This window comes from Callorhinus ursinus, unplaced genomic scaffold, assembly GCF_003265705.2.
Source record: "Callorhinus ursinus isolate GAN/ISIS: 27379988/994484 unplaced genomic scaffold, GSC_fseal_2.0 scaffold15, whole genome shotgun sequence".
Classification (NCBI taxonomy): domain Eukaryota; kingdom Metazoa; phylum Chordata; class Mammalia; order Carnivora; family Otariidae; genus Callorhinus; species Callorhinus ursinus.
In genome coordinates, this window is record NW_027397077.1 from 4,903,524 (window position 1) to 4,909,523 (window position 6,000).

The 6,000-nt window shown below is 45.1% G+C and overlaps 1 protein-coding gene across 1 annotated transcript in view; it reads right to left on the reverse strand.

Moving 5' to 3' along the window:
* SCAP (SREBF chaperone) overlaps nucleotides 1-6,000 on the reverse strand; it is a 69,622-nt gene extending 63,622 nt beyond the window's left edge. Inside the window, exon 1 of the mRNA XM_073901088.1 lies at nucleotides 5,953-6,000. The gene's annotated coding sequence lies outside the window, so the exon portion shown is untranslated. The remainder of the gene's footprint in view (nucleotides 1-5,952) is intronic.

Genomic DNA, 6,000 nt, shown 5'->3' on the forward strand with positions numbered 1-6,000 from the left:
GTACACAGGAGGAGACAGGGGAAGACAGGGTTAGGAGGAATTCCGGTGGAAGAAAGGCAATAGGATGGGAATACACATTTGGTCACAATATAACCACAGTAATCTTTAGAACAGGGATGAAATGTGTTCTATATTTTATGGTAAAATCTGAAAGAGCAAAATAAGTAGCCATTAAACAGAACATATATTATAAGCCAAAAGTAATCTTAAAAGCACAAGCCATAGAACTCTGAACACAAACGGGACTCTGAGCTCCCTAATAGCCAACACAGAGAGAGAACCAATATTGACATAGTTCACGGTATACTTTAGACAAAATCAAAGCAGTGGCTTAGGAGAGGCACAGTCGACTACTCCAGGTACTGAACCTGAAGAAATTTCTAACTGGCCTCACAGATTTTCTTGGGGACTCCTCAGATAGATCTCAATGCAAGCCGATGGGGCCATGCAAAGTCAGTTTACTAAAAAGCTGGAAGAGGGGCCAGAATTATGCTGCTTCCTAATGATCTGGCTTCACTCAAAGACACTGAGTCTGGAACATTGCCTGGAACATTAGCATTAAAACACCTTCCAGCACATTGCCTGGAACATAAGCATTAAAACACCTTCCAGCACAGTCTGATGAATGTTCTTTCTCTCAATTGAGCTTCGGATGGTATCTGGGAGAAGAATTCAAGATTATCCTTCCTGACAGGAATGAGATGCAACTCATTCCTGTTGCTTGCTAAAGGTAGGTCTTGGTGTTTCCAATAGTCACTGTCGCAGGGATGACAAATCAGAATGCCTGTCCAAACCCAACCAGGGCTCAGACTGGAAGAAGGGACGTCATCACCCATGGAGACGAGGCGGCATCAACGTGAGCTGGTAGGGGAGAAGGGCTGGGTAGGCCAGCTTGGGGAAGATCATGAGAGCAGGGGATATACTGAAGACTACTGAGGAGGGCCACGACTGGAGACTTTCTGAGTGACAGTGCAGTCTTCTGAAAGGTGCAGCCCAAGCCCACAGCCAAACACAACAAGCTGCTCAAAGAATCAAGTTTTTGGGAAATGTAGAAATAAATGAGATTTTAAGTTTTAAAAAAACAAAAATGATGCAGAATAGTGTTTTACAGAAAAAGATGTTTACACGTAACAGAAAATGGATACAAAACAGTATGATCCCATTATAAAGAGAGGGAACAAGAGAATGAGCAAGAATGAAGCCTGCTAGTGGTCACCACTGTGATTACAGATAAAAACTGTGCGTGTGCACGCCTGCCTATTCATTGTTCTTCAACACGGACAACTGGTATTAAAAACAAAAACAAAAAACACTTCTAACTCCTCAAGAAATTTAGAAATACAGTATTGCAGCAAAAAAATATAAATAGTAGTATCACTGAGAATGAAATCTTAATTATGACATCTTTTAAAAATAAGGGGAACTGTCTAAAAACAAGAGCCAGTTATGTACTTGGCAAAACTGTAACATCCGACTGACTGATGCTGATGGGATTCAGTGTGAAACATGTAAGTACTGGCATCGTGCTCTGGTTTCAGGTGTGCTTATATGGAGCCCTGGCTCATGGTTCCGTAGACCAGCAGCAGCAGCCTGAGAACTTGCTTGAAATTCAAATTCCAAGGTCTATCTCTGACCTACAGAGTCAGAGACTCTAGTGAAGTAGGATTAAAACAAGGTGATTCTAATTCACACTAAAGCCTGAGAACCACTGGTATGAATAATGTCTCACGTGTCTAGCGAGGAGAATATATTTCTTGCTCAAATCCCTTTCTGTTATTTTAACCTGAACTCCTGAACAAACACTAATCTATTCAATTGTGAAATAAGCTGGAAGAGAATGTAAGATATTTTTTAAGTTAGGTAGAATTCTGGAATTGCTTATTTTGATACAACATACCAACAACTGCTGTGGAGTGACCTGAAGAAAATCCAATCTCGTTTGTAAAGAATCAACATATTTGGAATTTCAATATATCTAAATATCATCTAAGATTTGCAAATACTCTAAAGTTAACAGCACAGGGGCACCTGGGTGGCTCACTCTTTAAGCGTCTGCCTTCGGCTCAGGTCATGATCCCAGGGTCCTGGGATCGAGCCCCGCATCGGGCTCCCTGCTCCACAGGAAGCCTGCTTCTCCCTCTCCCACTCCCCCTGCTTGTGTTCCCTCTCTTGCTGTGTCTCTCTCTGTCAAATAAATAAATGAAATCTTAAAAATAAAGTTAACAGCACAAATATGACTATTACAACTACCACATTTACGTTAACTGATTATTTTAGTCTCTTTTATTTCTGACTGACATTAACAGGTTTAAAATAGAAGAGGTTCAACAAAATTTTATTTATTTTTAAAGATTTTATTTATTTGACAGAGAGAGACACAGCGAGAAAGGGAACACAAGCAGGGGGAGTGGGAGAGGGAGAAGGAGGCTTCCCACGAAGCAGGGAGCCCGATGCGGGGCTCGATCCCAGGACCCTGGGATCATGACCCGAGCCGAAGGCAGACGCTCAACAACTGAGCCACTCAGGCGCCCAAGGTTCAACAAAATTTTAATTTCAAAAGGGATATATCAGTCATTATAGCTCCAAATTTAAGACTGCTGCTTGAGACATAAAGACTATTAAAATACTAGATCCTCTTTCACAAAATTGTGACTGCAATTTTTAAAATAATTTATAATTGGTTATTAATATGAAATACCATTCTTGGGGCACCTGGGTGGCTCAGTCGGTTAAGCATCTGCCTTCTGCTCAGGTCGTGATCCCAGATCTCAGAGATCTCATGATCTCCTGGGATGAAGCCCTACATCTGGCTCAGCGGGGAATTGGCTTCTCCCTTTGCCCCTCCCCTCCTCATGTGCACAATCTCTCAAGTAAACTAAAAGTTTAAAAAAAAATATGAAACACTCTCCTGATTATGTGGAATTACACTGAACTTCACTAAACTTCCAATGCAGGAACAAATGATTAGCACAATACCTTACATATTTGATACAAATGCTAAATATCAAATAAAATCAGTGGTTTCCAAATGTTTTTTGATTTGAATCCCCAACAAGAATTTGAGTATATGTCCCAATATATATATATTCATATGTGTTTGTACTACTGTAATATATAGTGTACATTATAAAATAACCTAATAAAAATTCAGTAAAGCTAAAATAAACACATAGATAAGTTCTGATTTTTTTTTTCCCTGAGACCTCCATGCACTCTTGATGCATGCACACACCCCCCGTCTTTGGACTCCACTGTAAAGCTTATGAAATGGCCCAGCACCCCCACAAGCATGCTCAGGCAGCGCCCCTGCCCACTGCTGTCTCCTTCCTGCTGACTTCCACATCTCTGACTTGGGTCTGTGATGCTGGCTTCTTCCCTTCACCCCGTCACCTTCTCCTGCTACCTCTCACCTGCCAATGGGCAACAGGAGAAGACTGTGAGGCCAGGAGGTGCGAGACGAGCATAAAAGCATGGACTCTAGGGCACCTGGGTGGCTCAGATGGCTAAGCGTCTGCCTTCGGCTCAGGTCATGATCCCAGAGTCCTGGGATCGAGTCCCGCATCGGGCTTCCTGCTCCTTGGGAGCCTGCTTCTCCCTCTGCCTCTCTCTCCCTCTCTGTCTCTCATGAATAAATAAAATCTTTAAAAAATAAATAAAAATCAAAAGCATGGACTCTATTGTCAAGCAAATCTGGGTTTGCACCTGGGGTCTGCCTCTAACTAGGAGGTGACCCAGGACCAGTCAGGTAACATCTGTAAAACTCATCATTAAGGGGGGGAGGGGTGACAATAGTATCTCACCTCGTTACTATGATTGAGATAAGCTATTATTAGAGCACCTAGCACAGTACACCTAGACAGCACAGGTGTTCAATAAATATTTTATTCACTACTTCAGGTGGCAAAAAAAAAAAAAAAGTCACCTGGACTTTGTTTCATCAGCCAACTCAGGAAGGAAGCGAGTTACAGTGGAAGAGCTCAGGCGGTAGAGTCTGGCAGATCTGGTTTGAAGGCCTAATCCACTACTTACAAGCTGGGTGACCCTGGAAACCCAGCTTCGCTCTAAGGGGCAGTCCTTTCATCTGTTCAAATGGAAGTGATAACATAAACCATATACAAAATACCTGTGAGAGCCAATATAACTAACCCTGGCCACAGCAAATGGCTACCAATGGTGAGAGTAAACAAACAGCACATAAACCTAAGTGTAATTCCAGGGTCCTCAGGACACATTCATGTGCATGGCTAGATAACTAAGAGTAAGCCTCCCTAAAGTCTGCCACCAAACGTTAATAAATGCATGAGTACTGAACCCCACAGGCATGGTTTGCTTCCCGACTGGACAGTTTACTTGCTCATATATGACCTCAGGCAATTCATCACCTTTCTGCCCCCATTCTTTTAGTCATAAACTAGGAGTCGACTTTATATCCCCCTCATAACAGTAAACTAGTCTAGATGATGGGGATGGGGGGGAGGGCCAAACCAATGATTATAAAGCACGTGGAGACCTCAGGAGAGGTGCTGTGTTTGCGCAACAGCAAAAGAAAAGAGAGAGCTCTCAAACACCAGATTAGTTCATAATAAATGAGAAGTAATTCTTTCAATCTATGACCAAAAGAATGACTATGAAGATACATTTATATATATATTTTGTTTTACATCGTGTGCCTACTGGGAATGCTGCAAATGTGTAAAACACCTAAAACCCAAACTATATTAACATACTTAAAAAGATACAGGTCACATGGGCCCAGGTGTCTCAGTCAGTTGAGCAGCTGACTCTTGTATCAGCTCAGGTTTTGATCTCAGGGTCATAAGTTCAAGCCCCCGGTTGGGATCCACCATAGAAAAAAAATACAGGTCAGATGGTAACTACTCTTGTGGTGAGCACAATGTACAGAGCAGTTGAATCACTGTTGCACATCTACAAATAATGTAACATTGGAGTGTAACAACTACACTCCAAAAATTTTTTTAAATGGCACCATAAAAAAGGAATAAACAAGACAAAGTTCATCGGTTAAGCATCACTCAGGAACACTAACCAGACATTCTTGACCATAGTTTCAATCATTAGCAGGATATCCTGAGACAGCAGCACACCAGTAAGACACCCTATGACCAAACTCCAAAAGAGATCTGGTCAGATAAAAGAAACACACACAAAACTAACATCATTAGGGAAAACTTTCCTAGGTCTTCTTCACAAGAATTATTACAAAATCCCCAGGAAGAGTTTAATCACGCAGCTTTGTCACCATAGAAGGTGGGAGAGCAAGTAGCAATGAAGGGGAACTCCTGGAGCCCCCGCAGGGACCCTCCGCCCCTCCGGCCAACAGCCTTTCCACCTGTGCAACTTTGCGCTTCAAACGGTCCAGGCTCCCTGCAACTCGTGCCACCGTGACATTATAATCCCCTATGATATATTGAGATAATAAACACAAGGCAACACAGTAAACACAGGCAACGTGAGTGAGCAAAGTTTGGGCTTGGGCAAAACTAGAAGCCAAGCAAAACCCAGCAAAGCAGCTACGTGTTGCCTCAAAACCAGACAGCCCCAAAGCGGCAGGAGTGGACAACATGATCTCCCCCGCACTCTGGAAAATCCAGACAGCTCCAAAGCAGGTTCTAGAAGCGGCGGCTTCCCGGGGACGCCGGGCCAGGGGCCGCCGCGGCGCGACCCCGTCTCCCGGCAGTGGTCACCCGGGGCCAGGAGCTGGGTGGGGACACGAGGGCGCGGGCGGGGGCGCGGCCGGGGTGGGGGTGGGGACGCGGCGGCCCGGCCCCCTCTCTGGGCTGCGGTCTCCCGGCCCGCACGGCTGCTGGACAGCGCCCACGCCCGCGCGCCCGTGTCCCCGGCGGCCCCCACCCCCGACCTCCCGGGGCCGCGCGGCCGGAGGCCCGAGCCGGGGCCCGCGGACAGGCGACGTGGGGACACGCGCGGCGGTACCTGTGGCGGCAGCAGCTCCCGGGAGGCGGGGGCGGGGGCGGGGGGGGG